Genomic DNA, 25,942 nt, shown 5'->3' with positions numbered 1-25,942 from the left:
AGGGTTGGGACTGTGTGGTTTTTCTTCTTGTTTGGATGCTCTAGAGTTCTTCGTTAATGAGTGAAGGAAAGCCGGCTCTAAGGAGAAGCAGTGGTAGTGGAGTTCATTGTCTCCGCTTCTCTGCAGCAAAAGTGCCTTGTCCCTCCTGCCTCGGTCGAACTCACTTTCTCAGGCTCCCACCTTTGAATGGAGGCTCTTACCAGGCTCTCCATCCCCAGCGGCTCTGTTGACATGTCCCCATGGGAAAGGAAAAGACCATCTGAAAGTTTCCATCTGTGCACAAGGTTTTCTGAACATGTTGATAACGTGGGTTTAATTTTGTGAGGTCAGCAAGAGTTCTTGTGGTTTGGGATTTAGTAAAAACTGTAGGCTTTGTATGGGAAGAAAATCTCTCTCACCTCTGTCTTCTATTCTTCAGTCTCTACGCACTCTCCACTTGTCTTTAGCGCTAAAAACACAAACAAAGCATTATGTTTAAAAAAAAATCCCAAACCCCAAGTCCAGTAGCTGATTGCCCTGCTTTGACTTTTCTCCCTCGTCACCATTCTTCAAAAGAAAGACTCCACTCCTTTCAGCTGTCACCCTTTCACCCTTCACTGCAGCATGCCGTCTGGCCTCTGCTCCCACTTGAAAGAAGCACTCTTTCCAGGGCACCTGGGAACTCGGAACTGTGAACCCCCAGAGTCTGCCTAGCCCCTCTGTCCCTGCCTTTCGAGCAACAGCGACTGGTGCTGTGACCTGGGGTCCCCCTTTCCCTGGGCAGCATTACCCACACCGGGCCACAGTGGGCCAGGTCACCCACACTGGACCATATGAGGCCACGCCACTCACACTGGGTCATGTCACCCACCCCAGGCCACACTGGGCCATGTCACCCACACTTGGCAGGGTCCTGTCTTTCTCTGCTCTGGTGCCTCCTTTATCTTGATGCTCAAGACTCTCTCAAAACACCAGTGGCTCAGCACAGTGTGGGGACAGAGACTTCAGCGAGGCGCCCCCAGCCCCACCCTTGAGGAGAAGTAAGCGCAAACTCCTTGTACCTGAGACTCAAAGGGTCGTGTGCCTTTATTGGCCCCCTTGCCTTACATCAGTGTCCTTAACCTTTCTGTCTGTACGCGTGGCTTTCTGTAGTCATCGAGTGACGCCCTAGAGGTCTCAGAATCACATTCTAAAATAAAAGTAGAATCACAAAGGAAGGGATTAAAAGTGCAATTGTCAAAATAGCAAAAACATGATTTGTTGAATAGTGCTTTTTTCTTTTCTTTCTATTGGTAAAATACATGTAATATAAAATTTTGTCATTTTAAACTTTTTTTTTTTTTTTTTTTTTTTAAAGACAGAGTCTCACTCTGTTGCCCAGGCTGGAGTGCAGTGGCACGATCTTGACTCACTGCAACCTCCACCTCCCAGGTTCAAGCAATTCTCTTGCCTCAGCCTCCTGAGTAGCTGGGATTACACGCATGTGCCACCACACCCAGCTAATTTTTGTATTTTCAGTAGAGACGGGGTTTCACCATGTTGGCCAGGGTGGTCTCAAACTCCTGACCTCAGGTGATCCGCCCGCCTTGGCCTCCCAAAGTGCTGGGATTACAGGCGTGAGCCACTGTGCCCGGCCTATTTTAACCATTTTTAAGTGTACAGTTCAGTAACAGCAAGCACATTCACACTCTTGCGCAGCCAACCTCCAGAACTCCTTTTGTCTCGTAGTCCTGAAACTCCATACGTAACTGGCCACTCATTTCCCCATTCCCAGCCCCTAGCACCCACCAACTTTCTGTTTCTGTGTGCTTCACAGCTCTGGGACCTCAGATAAGTGGAATCCTACAGTATGTGTCGTTTTGTGACCGGCTTATTTCACTCAGCGTAGTGTCCTCCAGGTTCGTCCACATGGTAGCGTGTGTCAGAATGTCTTTTTTTTTTAAGGCTGAGTGCTGTTCCATTGTATGGATAGGACACCTTATTCCTGTAACTGTAGATGGATACCTGGGTTGCTTCCAACTTTGTACTGTTGTGAATAATGCTGCTACAAACTTGCCTGCGCAAATATTTCCTTAGGATCCTGCTTTCAGTTCTTTGATGTGTGCTTTCTAAACCTTTTTTTTTTTCCTTTTGTTTTGAGACGGGGTTTCACTCTGTCCCCCAGGCTAGAGTGCAGTGGCACGATCATGACTCACTGTAGCCTCGATCTCCTGGGCTCAAGCGATCCTCCTGCCTCAGTCTATCAAGTAACTTGGACTACAGGCACATGCCACCATGCCCAGCTAATTTTTGTATTTTTGGTGGAGATGAGGTCTTGGTATGTTGCTCAGGCTGGTGTTGAACTCCTGGGCTCCAGCAATCACCTGGCCTTGGAGGGAGTTGGCAAGGGAAGTGGGTTGGCTGTTGGAGCCCATTAGAATATTCCAGAGGGATGATGGCTCCTTGGACCAGGGTGTGGTCCAGGAGCTGGAGAGATAGGAGTCAGTTACAGACAAGACAGTGGGATTTATTGGGATTCTTGATTTCCCTCAGTGGTGAGAAATTTCCTCTTTCCACACACCTTCCATGGAAACCCGGAACACCATAGGTCCCCTGTAGGCAGTCTTAAGAGGACAGCTATTTTTGTTCTCCTTCCAAATTCCCATTAGACTTGAGGTCAGAGTCACACTTACTTGTTTTGAATATTTAAAGTAGTATACCTAATAGCTGAATAGACTGTATGCTTTTATTTTTATTTTTTGATCTCACATTCCTAGCTATTTGGACAAATTTCTCCATAAGAGAAGTGAACACATAACTCTAACTTGTAATAGCAAATACCGCAGGAACACTGGGAGCCACATACTAAGATGTTATTAGACCTTCCCTGGAGTATCCAAATGGTCTATAATTGCTTAATAAGGAGACATTTTTGCTGAGATTTACGTGATAGAGATTTGCTTTTTTAAAAGAAATTATCCAAATTTGAATGAAAAAATTACATAGTCTCCTGAGTGTTGTTTTGCCTTTGATTCTGTACTGTTTAAGAACTGATGATGAGCAGGAGGAAGTAACTCACTTCAGCTGTAATATAAATGTGCATTGGTATTTAAGCATATGTGACACATAAAACAATACCAACTTGGCCAGCATTTAAATGTTTATGTGAATTACATTTTTGGACAGGCACTTTCCTCTCTTTATTGTGCAGAGAAAATAATTTTTTCCGAAAGAGATTTTGTGTTAAAAAAAATCCCTAATACTAGTTTAGGAGTGTTAGATACCTTCGATGTGGTTTTCCTCTTTTTGCCTGAAAGACTTGAGTGCTGAAGCATCTAGTGGTATTCTTGTGTCTGGGAACGTTCCTGCCTCATTTTTGTTTCTAGTCCTGTTTCTTCCTGTGTCAGAAGTAAGACTGATGGGTGCAGCTGCACCTATAGTTCAAGATGAAGGGGTGTGTGTGAGAATGTCTGTGCATGTGTGTATGTGTGTGAGCGTGTGAGAGAGAGATGGGCGGGGGGGAGAGAGAGACAGACAGACAGTGAGGGAGAGAGAGAAAACAAAAACAAGAACAAAAACACAGCCTCTTTGTAATACCTGGTTGAGTCAGTGAAGTCTGGCTCTCTGAGCTTTACTGAATTCCTCCTTACTTATTTTGGGGCTGGAGGTGGAGATGAGTTCAAAAGCAGATAAAATTTGCCTGTCACCTAAACGAGCAGAATAGATTGCACGCAATCTTTTCTAGATGAAGCCTGTGTTTTTGGCATTCTGCTCTCAAGTCCTCTCTGAGCTGATCTGAGCGTGAACTGGAGTGTTAAGTTGAGGGAGATGTTGATGAGTCTGGTGTGGTCTTTTCCTTTCGGAGAAGTGGAGACGAAACGACTTGCCCGGGGTCCCTGGGAGGCAGAGCTTGTGCCAAGATGTAATTTTCCGGGTCTAAGCCCTGTGGTCTTTCTTCTACAGCGAGGTGGGTACCCTTTTTCTGTAAGGGACCAGAGAGTATGGATTTTAGGCTTTGGGGGCCAGTCTTGGCAACTGTTCACCTCTGCAACTCAGCCACATTGTGAGAAGGCAGCCCTGCACATTGTATAAATAAACAAATGTGGCTGTATTCCACTAAAACTCCATTTATGGCCACTGACTTTTGAATTTCGTAGAATATTCTGTAAGCGTGTGTCGGCAGCTTCCTCTGTGCGGGCCCATGCTCGGAGGTAGTCGCATTGGGGAAAGTTGCTTTCTGCCCTCCTGGAGTTGGATAGACTTGCGGGGAGGCAGATACTGGAAAGCAGCCGCAGACACACCAAAGGGGGAGTCCCCAGTCATGGGAATCGTGATGGGGAGCAGCCCTTCCCTGTGCATTGAGAAAGGCCCCGCCGCACGGAACCATTGGGAAGCTGAGGCTTGGAGATTGTGTGGGATTTGCGATGAGCCAGGCGTGGGCAGGGAGATCACACAGGGGAAAGGAGGATCGCCGTGGATCGCACAGGAGAAAGGAGGTCCCGACCTGTCCACCCCCCATGCCCTTTGCTTCCCTTGCCCTTGTTGGTGTGGGGTGGACCCAGAGAGGCCGCAGTGTGAGGAGTCACTAGCTGTACTCAGTGACTCAACATCGCCTTGGGGGAGAAGCCAGCCGTCTCTACTTGCTACCGGAGTTTATTTCCAGTATGGGAGAGGGACTATCAAGGGAGAAGGACAAGAGGCAGGTTTGCCCTACAGATTCCTTTGGGGAAAATTACTATAGGGGTCTCGTCTCTGTTGTACTTATTGTAGTACTACCTTTTTTTAAGTGATTCACCATAATCTCTCTAAGCCGTATTTAGGCACTGACCCTAAATGTGCATTAAAAAAAAGGTTTGGGATATTTTGGTTTATTTATTTGTGTGTGTGTGTATAGTTGTTAAATTGGTGTCCTTGGGGTGGGGGTCGATCAGTGGAACCTTCTCTTCTGCTGTCTTGCTCCGCCCCATATTTTGGTTTGTTTTTGTTAGGGGTCAGTAAACCTTTTGTTGTCGATGGCCAGATAATCAATACTTTGTGGTTTTAGAGCCCTGTAGTCTCTGGGTGTTGTATGGCAGAAGCAGCCACTGACAACATGTGAGTGACTGAGTTTGTTTATTTATGAGCACTGAGGTGCTGGGATCTCGTATTCACACTGTTCCACCGCCATCACTGCCATTCATAACTCCAAAACTTTTTCTTTTTCTTGGTGGGGGAGTGGAGCGGGGTCTTGCTCTGTTGCCCAGGCCGGAGTGCATCATGGCTCCCTACAGTCTTAACGATCCTCCTATGTCAGCCTCCCAAGTAGCTGGGACCACAGGTGCGCATCACCATGCCCGGCTAATCTTTTAACTTTCCTGTAGCGACGTGGTCTCCTTAGGTTGCCCAGGCTGGCATCAAACTCCTGGCCTCAAGCGTTCCACCCACTCCCGCCTCCCAAAGTGTTGGGATTACAGGTGGGAGCCACCATGCCCAGTCTCAGAACTTTTTCATTATCCCATCCTGAAACCCTGTCCCCATGAAACAGTAACTCCCCATTCCTCCTTCCCCCGCAGCCCCTGGCACCCACCGATCTATTTTCTGTGTCTGTGGATTTGACTAGTCTGAGGTGCCTCATGTCAGTAGGGTCATGCTGTGTTTGTTCTTTTGTGTCTGGCTTTTTTTCGCTTAGCATCATGTCCCTGAGGTTCTCCCGTGTTGTCGCCTATGTCAGGACATTTGCAGCTCAGTTCATTTCCAAGGAATTGTCCTACATACAGGGGGTCTTAGGAACACAGGTAACTTCACTTCCCATTTGAAGAGCGAGGATTTCTCCCGAGGTCCTGAACAGGAAGAGACTGTGAGGCATTGGCGTTTGGAAGGAAGTGTCTCTGAATTAGAAACGACTGTCAGATGAAGAGGGACAGTTCAGTGTGGTACCCGGGCCTGCCTTTCCAGAGATCCCCAGCCTCTTTGCCTAGTTCCCACTCTGGGCCCCTGGGCAGGTGACCCACAGCTGCACATGGGTTTCCTGGGAAGCCACAGTGCTGAGGATCTTGGGAGAGAGGCTCAGGATCAGAGCCTGGGGAGTGCAGGAGCTGGGGGGGTGGGGGGGATGCTGCTTTGGGGATTGGGAGGAGTGGGCTGGGGCAGGATCACAGAGTCTTTAGCTGAACCCAGGGGTGCTCTGAGTCTGGGCTTGTCCTGACCCAAGTCAAGGGGCCCAAGCCTTTGTAAAGGTCCACATTGCCCATTCACTGGGGCCTGGCTTTGGATGAGGGTGGCAATTGGAGATCGGGGGGGAAGCCCTGAAGGGGGATCTTGGCCACACATTGCTGCATCTGCGACACCAAATTCTATCCCACCTGTTGTTGGCTGTTCTGGAAACCAGCACTGAAAAATACGGGAGTGGAAAAGTTTTCCAATTTTTTTTCCTGCTTTGTTTGGGTTTTTTGGAAAACAATTTCAAAATTAGCATATGGCTTGTTAAAATTAAATCACAAAGGAAGTGCCTATGGTAACGTTTTGATCAGGCTCTAGGTCTGTGTGAACCACAGCTCATATTTGAAAATCCAGCTCTATTGGGACATAGACGTGCCCATTGTTTTCTGTGTCCTCTGTGGCTGCTTTAGCGTGCCACCAGGGCCGACTTGGGTGGGTTGCAGCCAAGATGGCATGGCCCTCAAGGTCCAAGATGTTTACTCGCTTGCCAGTCCTCTGTCATCTCTGGTCTTTGTGGTTGCCACAGTTTTCTTGGATCCATGAGTTAAAGGCAGTCCTGAGGGATGATGGCTTCATCTCCGCAGTTGCCTGGAACGCTGAATTTCAGACATGCTAAAGGAGGGGTCGCAGACGTTGTGTGGAATGCATTCAGACCCCGGATGTGGGTGTAGGGAGGCAGTATGGACACCTGCCAGGTGCCTGCCACACTGGGCATGGCATAGCCAGGTAGAGACTGGTTTCCAGGCCCAAGAGGCCTTCAGCAGCTGTGTGCCTTGTTTGTGATGTCGTTTGGGAGTAAGAATAATGTAGACATGGGGGTCATGGGGCTCAGGGTAAAAACTTCAGTGAAACCTCCATGGCATTGCAGGATTGCATGCCTGCAATCCCAGCGCTGTGGAATGCCAAGGTGGAAGGATCGCTTGAGGCCAAGAGTTGGAGACCGGCCTGGGCAGCATAAGGAGACCCTGTCTCTACCAAAAAAAAAAAAAAAAAAAAAGACCGGATATGATGGTGCACTCCTGTGGTCCCAGCTACTCAGGAGGCTGAGGCGGGAGCCCGGGAGGTTGAGGCTGCAGTGAGCCATGATTGCACCATGGCACTCCAGCCTGGACCACAGAGCAAGACGCTGTCTGAAAGGGGAGAGGGGGAGAGAGAGAGAGAGAGAGAGAAAGAAAGAGAGAAAAAGAGACCTCCATGGCAGATGCATAGGGGAATGGGTTAATATCTAGAAATAACGCTGAGTTGTGGAGTAAAGAAAACCCACAAAAGAATAGAATACCTGATGAATGTGGGGAAAGCACTTACGAGCTCCTCTAGTTTTAGAAGACCTAAAAAGGCGATTTTAAAAAACGAACAGGAGAGCCCTTTTATTGTTGATGTCTTCCATTTATAAGCCAGGTGGTATTTTAATGTCACGAGGGGGTCCATTCGCCCATCTGTCTCCTTTGCTTTTGTTAGAGTCAGTAGCTCCTGGGTCTGCTTGACATTGGAGAGGATACTGAGTGCAGAAAATTTTGTTTAATTATAATGATTTGATTTTTTCCTTCTGTATTCAAGTTTGCCTGCTTCTAATGAATTGGCAGAAATGAAGAGCTTTCTCAGATTTTGCCAGGACCATTTAAAAGCAATTAAAATCAATTTAGTTATTAAATTTGAAATTACTGTCTGGCTAAATGATAGTTTAAAATTCAATTTATACTGGCACTTACTTTTTAATGAACAGACCATGTCACACATTTTTATGTTCTCAAATTATCTGTGGCTTTAAAAGCTGTAAAAAAAAAAAAAAAAGGTGCTCTTTTAAAAAAGCCCTGCATGTTTCCTTTTTCCTCTCTACTTCCGCTAAAATATTTACATGTTTCTTTTAAAATAAGGTGAGAAAATCCCCTTGACTTCTCAATTTTAAGAAACTATACTTGTCTTTTCATCACAAATGTTCATTTATCTGTGTTGAAGTCAACCCAAGAAATCTTAAAATAAAACGGAAAGAAAATGTTTCTGGATTTTTTCCCTAGAATACATATACTTTTAAATGGCACGTTTTACCCATTGGCCTTAATTCCTCCCTCCCCCCATTACATTTTTAGATGTGTTCAATGAAACGTAGTCCTCCCCCTTTAAAAAAATGGACCGAGCATCACGTGTGAGGCTGCAAAGAGGCTCCCTGCCAAAGCATCTTATCTGCCGCTGGTAAAGCCCCGCCCCTCCGTCAGCAGCTAACCCTTGAGCGGGATGTGTGCTTGTGCCGGGTGCATTGCATTAAGAGAATGCAACTGAATAGAGAAGGATCAGGACCTTTTGTGCAGAGGTGGGGAGTGTTAAAAAGGGGGAGGCCTGGGTGGGAGGGTGGAGTTAGTGGGAGATGGGTATGCTTAGTGCTTAAATTCCCTGCATTCCCTAACATGAATTTAAGAAACTCACACAGTAAATGAGTCAGGGAGAGAGAGACAGGGAGAGAGGGAGGGGAGAGGGAGAGTTCCTTTTATTCATGACACGATGAACTTTGCATGCGTCAGAACAATTTACATTTTTCCTTATTTCTAGGTACTTTTTTGAACTAAGAACCTGGAGGGTGTGTGTGTGTGGGTGTCTGTGTGTGTGTTGGTATGTGTTGGTGTGTGTTGGTGGTGGGGATTTTTTGCCTTGTATTTCATAAATATTTCTTCGTTGATTAAATGTCAATAATCTCTCATTTCTGGTTTGTAAAGCTGTTACCTGATCCTTGAATACCACGAATATTTTGTACATTCAGAATAATTGAGAGAAAATAAAGAACGACAACAACAAAAAAGACACAAAATAATAAGCATCTCCACTTATTTAAGAAGAGTAGATCTCTGCTGGGTGCTGTGGCCCATGTCTGTAATACCAGCACTTTGGGAGGCCGAGGTGGGAGGATCCCTTGAGTCCAGGAGTTCGAGATCAGCCTGGGCAAAATAATGAGAGCCTGTCTCTTATTTTCTTCTTTTTGAGACACGGTCTCACTCTGTTGCCCAGACTGGAGTGCAGTAGTGCTATCTCAGCTCACCGCAACCTCCACCTCCACCTCCCGGGTTCAAGTGATTCTCCTGCCTCAGTCCCCTGAGTAGCTGGGATTACAGGTGCCCACCACTACTGCCCAGCTAATTTTTAGATTTTTAGTGGAGACGGGGTTTTACCACGTTGGCCAGGCTGGTCTCGAACTCCTGACCTTAAATGATCCACACTCCCCTTGGCCTCCCAAAGTGTTGGGATTACAGGTGTGAGCCACTGCGCCGGTCTTTCAAAATAAGTGCTGTCTGTGGAGTGGGAGGAGAGGAGAAGTAGATGCCTGGCCATGCTGAAAGGTTCGTGCGGTAGCCTCCTGAGCTGCGCACATGTTTCTGGAGCTTTGGGTGGACATTCAGTCTGTGTGTGGATCTCTGTCCAAGCCTGCACTGGGAGGCCCCTGCCCCAGGAAGCGAAGGCAGCATTTCTTTTATGTCAGTTAATGGATTTCTGTCCCACCCTGGCCATCTGAGCGTTCATTGATTTGTAAGGGAGGGTTGAGGGAGGCTAAAATTACAATTCTGTATCTTAACATTGGGGGTGAAGCATTTTTACCCTAGAGGAATTCTATCCAAACTCATTAAACACTTTTAATAAGGGACAAAGGGTTGGGACTCAGCGGTTAGAGGGCAAGCCCATGAGCCTCACTCCTTCTCCTCTCTCTCCAGGAATTGAAGAGGGAATCCTTTTGCTCAGCATTCCCACGCCTCCCACGGACCTGGCACTGAGCCCGCGGGCTTGCCTTAGTCTCCTGGGCTGCCCTAACGCAGCAGCACGTGCCAGGCGGCTTAAACAGCAGCCAGTAATTCTCCCACAGTCCTGGAGGTTCTAAGTCCCAGATCGAGGGGTCGACAGGGTTGGTTCCTCCCTAGGCCTCTCTCCTGGGCTTATAGACACCGTCTTCCCCCTGGGTCCTAACGAGGTTATCCCTCTGTGTGTCTGTGTCCTCATCTCTAGTCCTGTTGGATCAGGGCCCATCCTAATGACCTCGTTTTACCTTAATGACCTCTTGAATGGCCCTAACTCCAAATGAACAGTCGCATTCTGAGGTCCTGGGGCTTAGGGCTTCAGCGTATGAGTTGGGAGTGGGGATGTAACATGACTAATGTCCACAACAGGAAAACCCATAGAGGCAGAAAGTGGGCTCCTGCTTGCCAGGGCTGGGGACGGGCAGTGTGGGGTGACTGCCAGCCAGCACAGAGTTTCTTCTGGAAGTGATGAAAATGTTCTGGAATTAGACAGCAGTTGCACAACTCCGAATATATTAAAAACCACTGAATTGTACATTTTGAAAGTGAATTTCATGGTATGTGAATTGTGTCTCAGTAAAGTTGTTATTAACAAAAACTGTGAGGGTAAGAAGTCAAAGGAAGGGAGCTGAAAGCAGCATCAGGTGTGAACAGCCCATAATTCAGCCCATAGACTAGAGCACGAACTCCGAGCACAACTGTCTGTTGGAAGATGTGTGTGAATGCTTGCTTTCCTGGCCCTTCGGCCTGGTTTTCTCTGCTTTCCAATTTCATCATACATTCTCTTCCTTCCTCCCCCTCCCCACTTTTTCAAAACGTTTCTTCTAGTCCTTACCTGTGTCTACACAAAATTCCATAAACATAATGCTACAGTTCAAAGAAGTGTTCTGATGTTAGGGAGATAACTTAGGAAAATATTTGACCTTTGGGAAAGTTTTGGTTTACTTCTGAGTGAAAACCCTCCATGAAAGAGAAACTTAAATGCAGTTTTCAAATGCTCCTGAGACATTCCCAGCTGCTGCTTTGGGGATAAGTGAAGGCAAGACAATTTCCAAGGCAAAGAAGGACCTATTGCAGACAGCAGACCCCAAGTAAAGAAAGGCACAGTGATGGTGGGTATTTGTGCAGTGCTTTGAAAATGTGGAGGTCAGGGATGCTAGCTTACCAGGCTGGCATGATCGAGTTATGAGAACTGGAGACCAGGATACTGCCTCTGCTGGGTGTGCTGCTCCGGGCTCCTTCGAAAGGGGAAGCAACTGGTGGACTGACTTGGGCTGTGGTTAAATTGGGCTCCCGTAGGTGCTATGAAGGCTCTGCAGAGCCAGGGATGCTTGTACCCTGGAGAGACCTTGCTCCAGGAGCTCAGGAGCTGGTAGGGGCAGTGACAGTGAAGCACTGGCTTGCCGTGCCCAGTGCTTGGGCAATGCTGAGCTCAGAGGGAGGAACCCAGAATCATGCGGGAGCAAGGGAGGGAGGCAGTCGAAGAGAAGGGTTGCCCAGGAGCCTGCAGGCTGGGTCAGTGTTTTGTCAAATTGTCTTTTCCTGCTTTGCTGTCTGATCCCACTAAAGACTAGCCAGAGAGATGCAGAGGTGAAAAATGGTGGACAGCCATTTTTCTCCCTTTCACTGTGACTACAATGTCTGTTTCATATCAACAGCAACATCTGTGCAGGCATCCTAATGAGTATAAATAAGGTTTTCAGAAAACTGGATTTGTGAGGCTCGTGTCATCTGAATTTCTTTCATCATTTAAGTGTGATTTTTTACTTATTGACATTCAGTTGTTATTTAGTGGCCACATATTATTCATATAGGGTTCTTTATGTGCTTTCTGTGTACATTTGTTTTCGTGCTCATCGTATTTCAGTGTGACTTACATATAAGATGCACCCATTCTTAGCTATTGTGGACTTTTTTTAAAAAAAGGTTTATAGAGATATGATTCACATACCAGATACCCATTTAAGTGCCTAATTCAACAGTTCTTAATACCCTAATTAATAAAAAAAAAAAATGCAGTGTTGAGTATTTTCCTTTTCTCCTTTTTCACTAAAGTGGACTCAGGATTGGGGGTAACTGTCCGTCCCTTGGTGTGATTCTTGGCTGCCAGTGTTTACTGGGGACGGGTATTGGTACCTCCCTTAATAGGATATGGTTAGAGTATTTTACAAATTCTGGTTGAAAAAAATCCCACATGCGATCTCCTGTCTTCCCCCCTCTCTGAGCGTAGGCATTGTCAGCTGCAGTTGTCCAGCATCTCCAGGACTCTTTTCATTTGCAGGATGGAAACAATGTACCCTCTGAGCAACTCCTCCCTGTTTCTCCTCCCTCCAGCTCCCGGCAACCACTATTCCACTCCCTGCTTCTTTGAATTTCACAACTTGAGGTAGCTTGTGTAAGTGGAATTATTTTAAAAGCCGGTTCATGTTAAAGTGCTTAGAACAGAGCTTGGTGAGCATCCGGTCAACAGTAAGTACTTTTATTATTCTTTTTATATTACTCTTTTAAAATAAAAAAAAAAGAGGCCAGACACATGGGCTTCTGTCTTTTCACAGCTTGGGATCTATGCAGACCCAGGCTTCCAGAAGCCATCCCACTTGAATTCTTACTCCCTTTTCCTGTAAAAGAAGCTCTGAAATCCTAATTGTCAAGAAAGCTTTGCCTGCTGTGCATGCCTGAGTAATGTTATTTTTGTCATTATTTGAGAGACAGGGAGGAAGCTTCCAGTCCTCTGTAAGGAAACGAAATCATTGTGCACAGATGTGGTTCTGTTTATAGAGGGAAGGAAATGGAGGTGAAGAGTGTGTGTGGCTTGCAGCCAGGCTTGCGAGTGTGCAGTGGAATAAACGTTTGCCTCCAGAGTTTTAACTGGAAATGTGTCCGAATTCTACCTTCTGTGCACACTGGCCTGAGGTCTCCCCTGCATACCTGATCGTGAAAGTCTTCGGGTGTGTTTGTGAACACGCAGCCCCCCTTATGTGAGAGTCAGCACAAACTTCTAAAGATGCGATGATGAATTCTATCAGAGAAGTCTTTCTGGTTTTGTGAAAATAACCTTGTACTCTTTAATTATATCCAAATGATCGAATCTGGCTCAGATGTCTTGTTAAAATTAATGTTAAAGGACAGTGCCCTTTGTATTTCACTTGTCTGGGTATAAACATCCTAGTCTTTAAAGTTGAGTATGTAGGACTACCTCTCTACTTGATTACTCTGAAAAGAGTGTGTAGCGTGAGCTTTTAAAATGGGATTAGTGGGCATACGAGGATCAGAGTGACATCCTTCAATAGATAGTGCTGGTATGAGGATTGGTGAAACTAGAGGTGGGGAATGAGCATTTTGGGTCCTATATCATATTCCCAAGACATTTTCGAATGATTCACCCTTTGCCATCAGAATGGTTTGAAATCGATCAGCCTGAATCCACTAATGTGGGCTGCAGCATATGAATTTTAATACTAGAAGCACACAGTTGTGCTGTGTTTCAAATGAACTCTGGCCATTTGAAGCGAACAGGCATAGGCAGTCTTCTGTCCTGTGATAACCTCAGTACATATCCTTTCTGTTTTTTAAAGCACCTTACAAGCTGCTGCATTACAGTCGTTATTATTGGGCCATTACAAAAAGCTATCCAATTTTAAGTGTCTTGGATAATTCTTGTTTGCCCTAGCATCAGAATTCAGGATTTTTTTTTTTTTTTTTTTTTTTTTACATGGAGTCTTGCTCTGTCACCAGGCTGGAGTGCAGTGGCACGATCTCGGCTCACTGCAACCTCCACTTCCCGGGTTCAAGCGATTCTCTTGCCTCAGCCTCCTGAGTAGCTGGGACTACAGATGCACGCCACCATGCTCAGCTAATTTTTGTATTTTTTAGTAGAGACGAGGTTACACCATGTAGGCCAGGATGGTCTTGATCTCTTGACCTCATGATCTACCTGCCTTGGCCTCCCAAAGTGCTGAGATTACAGGAGTGAGCCACTGTGCCTGGCCACAATTGAGCACTTTTATCATGTAGTATTCATGTCTTATTGGCAATGCCCTGTAAACTTAAATAAGTTACATTTGTTGTGCACAGGTAATAATTATGAGGTAATTTCCACAGAATCCAAGTGCCTCATTGACTTAGCTATAAAATCAAAACAGAGCTAACTCTGATAAGAGTAGACACATGTTACTCTTAAAATGGGCTGTCTCCTGGCCACTGTTGTGCATTTAACCTCAGCAGAAGGGGAACTGGGCTGCAGAGTGAAATTACCCAGAGGTCAAATACTGCTAATTTGACTTTTATCATAGAGACATTTTCTCCTCTTGCACCAAGGCAGTGGCTTTAATCCCTCTTCCAGTGGTGAGACAAGAAGTGCAAAGCATTTACAAAAGGCTTTCTCTTATTTTGAATGTGCCAAGAAAGATTTTGAGGCCGTTAAGTTATCAATCCTTCTTTTTAAGTCTTGAAGCAATTATTGTAAGGTCAATCCACTAATTTCCTTTCAGAATTACCAAAGACCTCTCATGTGATCATTTGGTACTTGTTGCCATGTAGCCAATATCACTGAGTGCTTTTACTGTGAGCAAAGCACAATGCGTTGGGCAGGGAGGGATCCAAAGGGATCTTGATTTTTACCTTTGAGCCATCTGTGGTCTTGAGTGATCTATATGATCACAAGAGCAATTAAAAGGTCCTAATATTCTTGTTTGGGCATATTGAAAAATTTGCTCTTACAGATAGGTTTCCTCTCTCTACCCCCTACCCCAAGTTTTTTTATTGTGGTAAAATACATATAACAGAATTTGCCATCATAACCATTTCCAAGTATTAAATATTCATAACATTGCGCAATCCTCACCACGATCCATCTGCAGAAGTTTTTCATCATACCAAACAGAAAACTGCCCCATTAAACACAAACTCCCTGTTCTCCCCTCCCCACAGCCTCAGCAACCACCGTTCTACTTTCTGTCTCTATGATTTTGACACTCTAGGGACCTCTTATATGTGGGATCATACGGTATTTGTCCTTTTGTGTCTGGCTTGGCACAACGTCCTCAATTTTCGTCCATGTCATAGCATGCGTCAGAATTTCCTTCCTTTTTAAAGCTGTATAATATTCCAGTGTATGGATGGACTACACTCTGTTTATCCATTCATCTATCAGAGGACACGTGGGTGGCTTTCACCTTTTGGCTGTTGTGGATAATGCTGCTATATGAGCATTGGCATATGTTTGCTTCTCATTGATTTAAGTTTACATAGGCATGTGTGGCTAGTGGCTGCTGTGTTGGACAGGACAACCCTAGGCTTGATAGCCCTGAGGACCTAGTTTGGGTGGGAAGGCAGAGGTGGCCTGCAGTGAGTTGTGGGCTGGGGCCTTGGTGAGAGCCAGATCTGGGTTGTGAGGCCACTCGAGGCAGGGGGAATGGTGTGGCGGGAAGTGAGGGCCAAAATGAGAATTTCAGAGTTGAAAGCTTTGGAAGTAACATGATGCTCTATGACTGTGACCAGACTCAAACTGCACCAGCGTGCATCTGAGATCAGGTCATTGGCGTTGAGGGCCTGGTGGGGGCGCCAACTCCAGTGAGCATTATGAAATGCTCACTGCTTGGGATGTTTGCACTGTGCTTGATGTCTGGAGGTTCCATTAATGTTAAAATAGCAATTATGGGACTGGACATTAGGTTTAATGTCTGGGTTTTTTCTACCATCTTCAAAAGCCCAGGTCTTAGTAGTAACCGTGCTGCTCTCCATTTTAATAATTTCAGCCTGGTTTATGTTGCTCAATAGCAGAAAAGCGGTTCAAATTTCCCTTGGATATCATGGGCCATGTTTGCCCAGGTGTCCTTTATTATTGGGAGCTATGACATAGTTAACACAGATTTCTCCAAGGGCATCAACTGGGAAATTAGTTTACCAAAGATAAACTTGGTAAAAGGAAAGTTTTTATGTGTGCTATCCTTAAACTAAGACACATCTGTTGAAATATTAGGACGTGTCCAGCCTCCCATCCTCTGCTGAAACTTTAGACTGTATGTCCTTCAGATATCTTCTCTTTGGTGCTTTGTTTGTGAACAGATTAGCCTCATACTTCCTCGCTTGTAAAACTGCTATCCTATCTCTTGCTCAATGCTTTTCTTGTACCGAAGGGTGAGGGGGAGGTTCCAGCTCTGTTTTCTGTATCAGTTTCCTGGGTGATGTTTGTTTGAGGGTGCCTTGTGTCCAGAGCCCCAGAGGGTGTTTCCATTCTCTGATGAGCCTGAAGTCCGCATGCTTTGCCTTTGGTAGGGAAAGGCAGCTGGGGAAAGGTTACATGACCCAGTGCCAGGGTGCCAGAGTGCATGTGCACCTGCTGGGGAGAAGCCCGCTGGGGCCCCTCCTCTCAGGACAAGATAAGGCCTCAGGCAGTGCAGCAGATGGAGGGCTTAGCTGTCCTTGCCAGCAAAAGCTGCTGGGAACGTGGCGCTCAGATAACAGTACTGTTGAGAAGCGGTGAGTTAGGGTTACTCTGATGGGAGATATTGAGAGGAGGGGATGACAGTCTTGATTTCTGTTCCCTTTGTGAATCTTTTGGTGGCCAAAATGAGGAAAAGGATACATTGTGTTTGGGGATGACAAGGAACATCTAGGCACATTGCATACTTGATTAAATGCACAAAGAGCTTCTTGTGACCTTTATCACAAGAGTGTGGTTCCATGAAGGTCGTAGGTACAATAGAAATTGTGTTGGTCTGAGAGTTACTCAGATTAGGGTGCATTGTGTCACCACCATTTTGCATAGCTGTGGCACCTTGTCAAGTTAACCTTTTCCTGCTTGGTTTCCTAATCGGAAGAATGAAGTTGACCATATCTCCTCCATAAAGTTGTTGTGTGAGGTCAATGAGATTACATAGGCAAAATCTTGGTGCAGGGGCACTTGGTAAAGTTTAGTTTCTGTTATAAATGTGTGGGGTATTCTGTGATGGTTCCTACTCCCCTTTTCTCCTCATGGCTAAGGTCTACGTATTCTTTGGCATGGCTCAGATATCACCTTCCTCAGGCAGCCCCATTTCCCACCCAGATGGCTTTGTACTACTCATCAGTGTTCTGTAAAATGCTGAGAATATTGTTTATAGCACTTCTGGGTTGTTTTGTGATAGTCTTTTGAGATATCTGTCTCCTCACCAAACTGTGCTTTGTGTCATGGGCAGGCCCACGCCATCCTTGTCTTTGTAGTCCTGCACCTGGCACAGAGCCTGGCACATAGCTCAAACAGGTGAAGACTGGGTTATGACATCTTCCCCCTCCAACCCCTTCGTTATCAAGTTGTGGGCAGGGCATGTCCCACCAAATGCAAACCCTACTAGACAGTACAGCTGAGACTTGGAACTAGACTAACCCAGTGACTCAGGAATGTGCCACAGAACATACTTGGCTCTAGATGGGGTCTTAAAAGACATTCATAGTTGCAGGCGGAACAGAATATCCAGAGGTGCAGAATTACCTGTATGCACACAGTAGGTGGTAGTTGTAATGCAGGAAGAATTTGGCACAAGAAGTGTTACAATTTAAAATGAAGTTGTGGGCCCTATCCGCACTGGGGACAGAGATGATAGTGACTAATCATCATCATCGTCATCACTTGCCCATTGTCAGAGGTAGCACTGAACACTTATGCACTAGCCAAGATTCTGGTTCTAGAGGGTCTAGTGTACTAGGTGGGTTACCAAGACAAAGATGCAGGCATGGGGTGCAAGTTAACAAAGGTTATACACTAGGTGGCAACTGACTCACAGCAGCAAGGCATGCAGAGCCTGGTTATTGCAGAGGATGTGGCCAGAGCCAGACAGGTGTTCTGATGCCCCTCAACTGTGTTGAAATTTGTTTGAGGCCAACCAAGTCAGCTGGCGAGGGGGAAGGCAAGCCAGAGAGAAATTGTGAACCGGAAAGGCCCACCTCTGGCGGTGGCTCTTCCATTGGAGATGAAGTCTTCCTGCCCTGTTTTTCTCTTTATAAAGTGAGCCATTTCACAAGGGAAGTTAAATTAAACTGCGCTTGTTAGCACGGAGCTGGGACAGCCGAGGGAAGGGATGCCAAAGGCAATTGTTGGTCTTTCCTTCAAATATGTGCTGACTTAGGAAGAGCAAAATGTTTTATATTAACAGTTAACAAAAGGCTAAGTCTTCCATCACAAACAAGTCTAAATTCAGTGGTTAGATCAGGATTATATTTTCCTATAGTTTTAAATAAGATGCTTATGTATTCACTAGTGCTTTGGATGTTCTTTGGAAAAATGTCCAATTTAGTGACAAGCCCCAGGAAATGTTACTGTTAGTTGGTCCAGCATCCTATATTGTTTGTGAAATCCTCTTTTATTGTCTTTTAAAGGTTGTAAAATGCTTTTTCTGTCAATAATCAGAGAAGGATGCCGTATTCATATTACCCCAGTTTCTAACTCAACCTCTCCTTTCTAATTGAAAACAAAAGTCAGAATTCACTTTTTGTTATGAGGCGTTAAGTAGTAAACAAAGAGAGATTTCACTCACCAGGGGAGAGAAGCAGCCTGCAAATCAGACAATATAAAAACATAACCAAACCATACAAAAACACAAAAATGTTGCTTGGCAGAATTTAACTATAATTAATTGTACTAATTTACTATTGTAGACACAAATGATCATAAAGCCATATGGTATAATCCTTTTGTTCATGAATTTCTTATTCATCAAATGTGAGGTACGTAATGTGGAAAAGCCAGTATGTTGGGCTTCATGCTACCAGGGCTAGAGTTGACCAGTTCAGCTCTGTTTCTCCAGTGACCAAAACAAAAGACAAAAAAGGTATATGCCTTGCACGTGGAAACACTGGATGGTCAGATTGGATTTAGCCAACAACAAACAGCAGAAGTGGGTTCTGGCTAACTGAAGCTCGCAGGGTTTATTAGAGTTGTTGGAGCCCGTGGGAACTGATGGAGGGCAGGGCGGCTGTCATGCAGGAGCAGCAGAAACCAAGGAAGCTTTGCAGAGATGAGAAACAAAAAACAGGGAACGCAGCAACATTCGCTGTGGCAGGAACGACTGCCACTGGTGGCCTGGACACCATCACAGCTGCAGAAGATAGTTAAGACACTTTTCTGTTCTAGTGTTGGTAGTTCAAGATTCAAAGTATGTGTGAAAGTGAGTGTGTGTGCATAGGCATAGTAAGCTAATTGGTTGAGTTGGGGTCCATGTGCCCACCTCCAGGTTGGACCAGGGGACAAGCCATGCAGCCTTTTGGTCACCCCTCACTTGGCAGTATTGCCACCAGGAATGACCCTCGCTAGGATTCAAGGGGCCTGGAGTCACTACTTACTAATTTTCTTAAAGTTGACAACCATCACAAACTTCATGGTCTGGGAAAATGTGAATTAATTGCCTGATCCACCTCCATATCTTTTTCTTTTTTCTTTCTTTCTTTCTTTTCTTTTCTTTTTTTTTTTTTTTTAAACAAAAATCTGTATATTCATAGACTGTCTCTTCCTCTGCTGTGGTTTTGCAGTAGCATTTTCAGGTAAAGAAGCAGCAAGAGAGTTTAGGGTCCAGTTTTGTCATTGCCATTGTTGTAGCGATTTACAAGTGGTTACTGGTAGTATGAACTTTTGCCTAGTTAAATTTTGGAAACTTGCCTGTAATTGCATTTGATGGATGATAAAAATTGATAAATGACTTGATAAGTGATAAAAATTCTACGGAAGAATTTTCCACGGACTGGCTTCTGGCTTTGATCCTTTCCAACTGTGCTGCTCCTACCCTCAGGCTGCCCCTATCATGCTGTGCTTGTCTGGCCCCACTCACCCTGTCCTGACACTGGATGATTTATTTCCAAATGAATTGCTCCTGGAAGCCATTCCAACACCATTACCGCCGGCAGCAACACAGCTGTCTTGGATACTCCTGGACCGTATAGATAGATGTAACCACAGCATTTCGATAGCTCCACTTCCCCAGCATTTTCTTTTAGAATGGGGGCATCAGAGTTGAAGGAGGAGGGGCCACCATGATCACTGTGGGTAGTGTGTCTTGTCTTTGAAAATTTTCGTCATGATCTGAGCTTGTGAACACGCTGCCTTGGCCCCTCCTCGCACATGGAAGAGACTGGAGCAGGAGCGGGCAGCGTTGCATTCGCAGCATGGTAACTTCTCTCAGCGCTATTTGTAAGGCAGAATGGGAAAGGAAACTGCCCAGAGGGAAACTGGGACCCTGTTAGGTAGGGCTCACAAGAGGTGGTTAAAACATAAGCATCCGCTGCACCAGACTGTATTCTCCACGACTGTATATTTTTTGTTGTTCACAAGAGCCCCGAATTGCAATGAGTGCGATTTCCCCGGACGCTGCAGTGTATGGAGAAGCTGTCACTTGTCACATGACAGCTCAGTCATTCGATCCCTGGGTGCTGCAGAGAGGGAAGAATTGCCTCGCAGTGGGAGTGAGTGTCAGCCCGTGGCCTGTCCCCTGCCACGTGTCACCATACCGAACGTTTGTGTTTGCTCTGTGTGTTTTCAAAACACCTTCATGTCACCTGCCCTGGACTTATCCCTGTGAGCGAGGAAGGGTGGGCGTTACCATCCCTCCGGACCAACAAGGAGAGAACAGCTTGAGACGCACGGTGGGCTTCCCATGGCAGCAGAGGCATAGAAAGTGGGGGCATGGGATGCGAATCCGTGTGCGCGGATTCTGGCCGCCTGTGCCTGCCGATCACCCTCAGTGCCTCCCTGGATTTGATTTTGTGGCTCTTCTGGGTGTGCATGTGAGTGTGTTGTGGGTAAGTCTGTTGTTGAGGGGAAGGAACGGGAAATCAGCCGGCCAGGAATCTCTGTGGGGAGGTCGGCCTGAGTTGGCCATATCCAAGCTCTGCGTGTGTCTCACTTTTCAGAGTAGCAGGAAGGCGGGGTGACTTTGAAATCAGATGGGTATTTTCCTGATTCGAAGAGACTTGGCTCCTTCCCCCGCCCCTCCTTCTCCCCCCTCCCCCCTCCTCCTTCTTGCTGGCTCACAAACTGAGTAGGGCATCCCAGCCCACCCGTGAGAGGCCAGGAGAAAGAGGAGGCAGAGCTGTGAGAGTGTGGCCCTTTGTCTTGGGGGTATGCAGGTGACCGCTCCTGCCCCTTGATGGCTCTCCTGTGTTGGGTATAAGGGATGTTGTCCAAACCATGTATGGGACTCTCTGTTGACAATTGTTTTTAAATTGCCTATTTGATTGAGCTTCTCTAAAGTCTTCTTTGTGCCGAGTATCGGGACAGGTGACAGAAAATTCGACACAAATCAAAAATTCCAGTATCAAAAATGACACCAATGTACCCTTGCCCCTTTACACAGCCAAGAAACAGGTGAAGGATTACTCTCCACATATGGAGCAGGCCACCACCCTTGAGAGACAGTAGCCGAACACAGAACATTCTCTGCAGATGTCACTGAGGCTTAAACTCATTATGTTTTAAAAGGATAATCTTTCTTTCTTCTTAAGAAAACAAAAAACAATCACAGATCTCCCTGCCCTCCCCACCCCTGCCCCCACCTAGATCCTGGTAGGGTCTGGCAGGGGGAGTTTTGCAAGGAGTTGGGGCAAATTACTCCAACAGATACTTCCACCCAGCATCCCAAGAAATGTGTGTAAATGCTGTTGTGAATTAATTAAAAGTATTCCAAGCTCCTACTAATTATTACGTGTTTGCTCAAGTCAAGATCAGGAGAAATACAGGCATTACTATCCCATGGGGTCTGTGAAACTCTGGTGAGGTGTCTGGTCGAAGAGCCTGGGACCCCATGGTGTCTGGAAAGCGGGCTGCACTGGAGATTCTGCCGGTTTTCAGCTTGATGCGTGCAGGGTTCCTTGGAGAAGGCCAGGCCCGCCCGAGTGTGCAGAGGTGAGGGATCCTCATGCCTGCCCAGCACGTACGTGGCTGGGAGACTCCAGACAGACATGCAAAAGTGTGCTGTTAACTAGACAGCATGGCACAAATGCAAAGTGAGTAGCGTTTTTTTTTTTTTCTTAAACGACATTAAACATTTATTTCAGTATTTATTTTGCTTATTTTAATATTTTACTCAGTATTTATTTTTATTTTTATTTTTTTGAGACGGAGTTTCGCACTTGTCGCCCAGGCTGGAGTACAATGGTGCGATCTCTGCTCGCTGCAACCTCTGCCTCCCGAGTTCAAGCGATTCTCCTGCCTCAGCCTCCCGAGTAGCTGGGATTACAGGCAGGCACCACCACCCCCAGCTAATTTTTTTGTAATTTTTTGTAGAGATATGGTTTCTCCATGTTTTTGTAGAGACAGGGTTTCTCCATGTTGGTCAGGCTGGTCTCAAACTCCTGACCTCAGGTGATCCGCCTGCCTTGACCTCCCAAAGTGCTGGGATTACAGGCGTGAGCCACTGTAACTGGCCTCAATATTTATTTCAATACAGAAACTGACTTAATTGGGTATTTTGTTGAAGGCAAGTAGTAGCAAAGTGGGACTGGTGTGAGGCAGTGGAATAACTTAGTTAAATCCAAGGTTTATGTAGTTATTTTCCCCTTAATTTTTTTTTATTTTTTATTTTTTTGAGATGGAGTCTCGCCCTCTTGGCCGAGGCTGCAGTGCAGTGGCACGATGTCAGCTCACTGCAACCTCTGCCTCCCGGGTTCAATCGATTCTCCTGCCTCAGCCTCCTTAGTAGCTGGGATTACAGGTGCCCGCCACCACGCCAGGCTAATTTTTGTATTTTTAGTAGAGACGGGGTTTTGCCATGTTGGCCAGGCTGATCACCCCATTTTTATAGTTTGAAAAATTTCGAACCCTGGCTGGGTGTGGTGGCTCATGCCTATAATCCCAGCACTTTGGGGGACAGAGGCAGAAAGATCGTTTGAAGCCAGGAGTTCGAGACCAGCCTGGACAAATAGCAAAATCCCATCTCTGCAAAAAATAAAAAAATGAAAAATTAGCTAGGTGTGGTGGTGCACGTCTGCAGTCCTACTACTTGAGAGGCTGAGGTGGGAGGATCGCTTGAGCCCAAGAGTTCGAGGCTTGTAAGCCTTGATTGTGCCACTGCGCTCCATCCTGGGTGACAAGGTGAGAGCCTGTCTCAAGAAAAAAAAAAAAAAAAAAATTCAAACCCTCAGAAAAGCTGAAAGAATAGATTCATGGATCATTAAACGTTTTTCCCAAATGTACCTTTTCTCTTATTACTCTGAGGTTTCTCCCTTTCCCCCCTCACTTTCCTCTTCTCCTTCCTTTCACTCCATGGGTGCGTAGGACATTCTCCTACAAAACCATAGTACTTACATTCTTGGGGTTGTTACACCTCATAATTAAACATATGATGTTTTTATTAAGTATGCTGTCACATGTAAATTTCTCCAGTTGTTTGCTCCAAGTTGTACTCATGGATAGTGTATTGTATTTGATTTTACGTCTCTTTAGTCTCCTGTATTCTAGAGGAGTCCCCCAACCTTCTATGACATAGGAGTTTGAGGATTTGTCTGTTTCCCAATGTGATTAGAGTGATGTTGAACAGTTTTGGCAGGAACGCTGCGCAGCTGATGATTATACTTCCCATTGCATCCCCTCAGGAGCTCGGAATCTCATTCTCGATCCTTGATGAAGGTGTATCCACCAGATGGCTCCCTGTTGAAGCTCCGTTCTCTCTGTAACCAATGAGTAATCTGTGTTATGATACAGTGAGATGGTATGATTATTCTGTTCCTCACGATGGTTTTCCTTTGGTGGTTTTAGTATCCATTGATTACCATAAATTAATTAGTCCAGCTTTGGCAAACTATGGCTTGCCGCGGTGGCTCACGCCTGTAATGCCAGCACTTTGGGAGGCCGAGGCGGGCGGATCAGAAGGTCAGGAGATTGAGACCATCTTGGCTAACACAGTGAAACCTCATCTCTACTAAAAGTACAAAAAATTAGCCGGGCGTGGTGGCAGGTGCCTGTAGTCCCAGCTACTCAGGAGGCTGGGGCAGGAGAGTAGCACGAACCTGGGAGGTGGAACTTGCAGTGAGCCAAGATCGCGCCACTGCACTCCAGCCTGGGTGACCGAGCAAGACCCCGTCTCAAAAAAAAAAAAAAAGGAAACTCCACCAAGTCTGTTCACTTATGTGTTGTCTGTTAACAGTTGCTTTTGCACTACAACAGCAGAATTGAGTTGGGACAGAGACCAGATAGCCAAACATATTTACTATTTAACTGAATCCTGATCTAGTACATTTTTGGTCAAAAAATGATGCATTTCTAATTCTTCTATTTTTCATTTATTAGTTGGCATTCTTAAAGAAGAGCTTTCTGTTTTGACCTTTAAAAATCACTATGGACTCATTTATTCTTAATGTTTAAAAATGTGTCATACATTATTGTGATTACGTTATTCTTTTAGATGCACAGTGTTGCCCTAAATTTGTTCAATGGGAACCCCTTCAGGATGGGCACTGTGTTCTTCTGTCATGCTCCCTTCAGGATGGGGCCTGGGTTCTTTTGTTATGCTCCTATAAGGCCCTTTAATCTATGTATGTCCTCTCATTTTTTTGTTTTTGTTTTTGTTTTTGTTTTGAGACAGGGTCTCACTCTGTCACCCAGGCTGGAGTGCAGTGGCGCGATCTTGACTCACTGCAACCTCCACCTCCTGGGTTCAAGCGATTCTCCTGCCTCAGCCTCCCAAGTAGCTGGGACTACAGATGTATGCCAGCACACCCAGCTAATTTTTGTATTTTTGGTAGAGACGGGGTTTTACCACATTGGCCAGGCTGGTCTCAAACTCCTGACCTCAAGTGATCCACCCGTCTTGGCCTCCCAAAGTGCTGGGATTACGAGCGTGAGCCGCAGCACCCAGCCTCATATCTGTGTCCTTTCTTTCTGGGCCCGGAAGAGGTTTCAGGTTCCCAGTGGAAATTCCCTGCCCCTCACCTTGAATCAGCCTTTGGCCAAAGAGCCTTGGAGAATGATACTTAATATTTAAAAACCAGGAACTGAGAACTGAGTGTGCTCATTGCTATGGGGATATCATTGCTCCTGGGCTCCTTGGGTGCAGAGCCCCAGGGAAATAGATGTTTCTATGTATGCTTTCACACTGTCCCTCCCTCTCAAGCCCAACTCCACAGGATACTTCCTCACCCTCCTCTTGCCATCTAGTATCACGCTTCTGTAGTGAGAATCTGCTGCCTGCAGCAACAACATATTGACACATCCATTCTCTTCTATAAGACACAAAAAAAGGTTTCAGAAATTTTTACATTTATGCTGCCACCACCACTGCTACCAAAACAATGAAATAAAGTTCAAGATTCCTTGAGATTCTCTTGTCCTTAAGACGTATCTCACTGTGGGTGTACAGACAGTATGCAAAAGTTACTTAATTTTTCTCTGATGTTTGTATTACCACTTTGATACATAAGTTAAATTATTTGTGTTTATTGAATTTTAAGATATGCATATTTTATCCTCTTTGAGTTAAGTATTTTTCAAATGTAGAAAACATTTACGTGGTCCAAAGTCAAAACTCCATTAATAGGTTTGCTCGGAGTTCTCAGCTCCCATCCTTATCCCACTACCCCGTTTTCACTCACCTCTTCAGTTCATTGCCCTTATTTTTTGCTTTATCTTTTTTTGTTTCTTTTTGCATCTACTTAGTGCTTTTAAGCCGCCCATTTAAAGATCTAATGCTACGTCTTACGTGTATACCAGCAAAAATGTCACCTTTTTAAGTAGACTTTTGTGACCAAAACCTTATTATCAAAACGTGAAAGTTGAGACCATCTAGGGAGTTTTCATCACGGTGGTTAGACAGTGTGTGGAATTGAAATGTGTACAGCATTTGTACATGCAGGTCAGTTATTGAGAGAACTGATGCGAAACCATGACGACTGCCGATAAAATGTACTTTACCAAATATCTGCTCAAAATGCCCATGTCTCCTTAATGTCAATACCTAACACATGGGTGCATCCAGTTTTAGTCTCAAATGTTTTAAGATGTATTAAGCTTAGTTTGTAGGGGTTTAGTGTTTTTGGAATGAGAAGGGTTT

General features: G+C 45.5%; 1 protein-coding gene across 9 annotated transcripts in view; it reads left to right on the top strand.

The window, feature by feature from the left end:
* Positions 1-25,942, top strand: part of TBL1X (transducin beta like 1 X-linked) — a 251,124-nt gene that overhangs the window by 54,814 nt on the left and 170,368 nt on the right. The window contains exon 1 of one of the 9 annotated variants that reach the window (XM_037986322.2): positions 12,306-12,401. The exons of 7 other annotated variants lie outside the window; for them this stretch is intronic. The gene's annotated coding sequence lies outside the window, so the exon portion shown is untranslated. Of the gene's footprint in view, positions 1-12,305; positions 12,402-25,942 lie in introns of those variants that run through there. One more of the 9 variants, XM_073013883.1, reaches the window with a different exon arrangement.

The sequence above is a fragment of the Chlorocebus sabaeus genome, chromosome X, assembly GCF_047675955.1.
Source record: "Chlorocebus sabaeus isolate Y175 chromosome X, mChlSab1.0.hap1, whole genome shotgun sequence".
Classification (NCBI taxonomy): Eukaryota; Metazoa; Chordata; class Mammalia; order Primates; family Cercopithecidae; genus Chlorocebus; species Chlorocebus sabaeus.
This window is presented reverse-complemented; position numbering and strand designations above follow the sequence as displayed.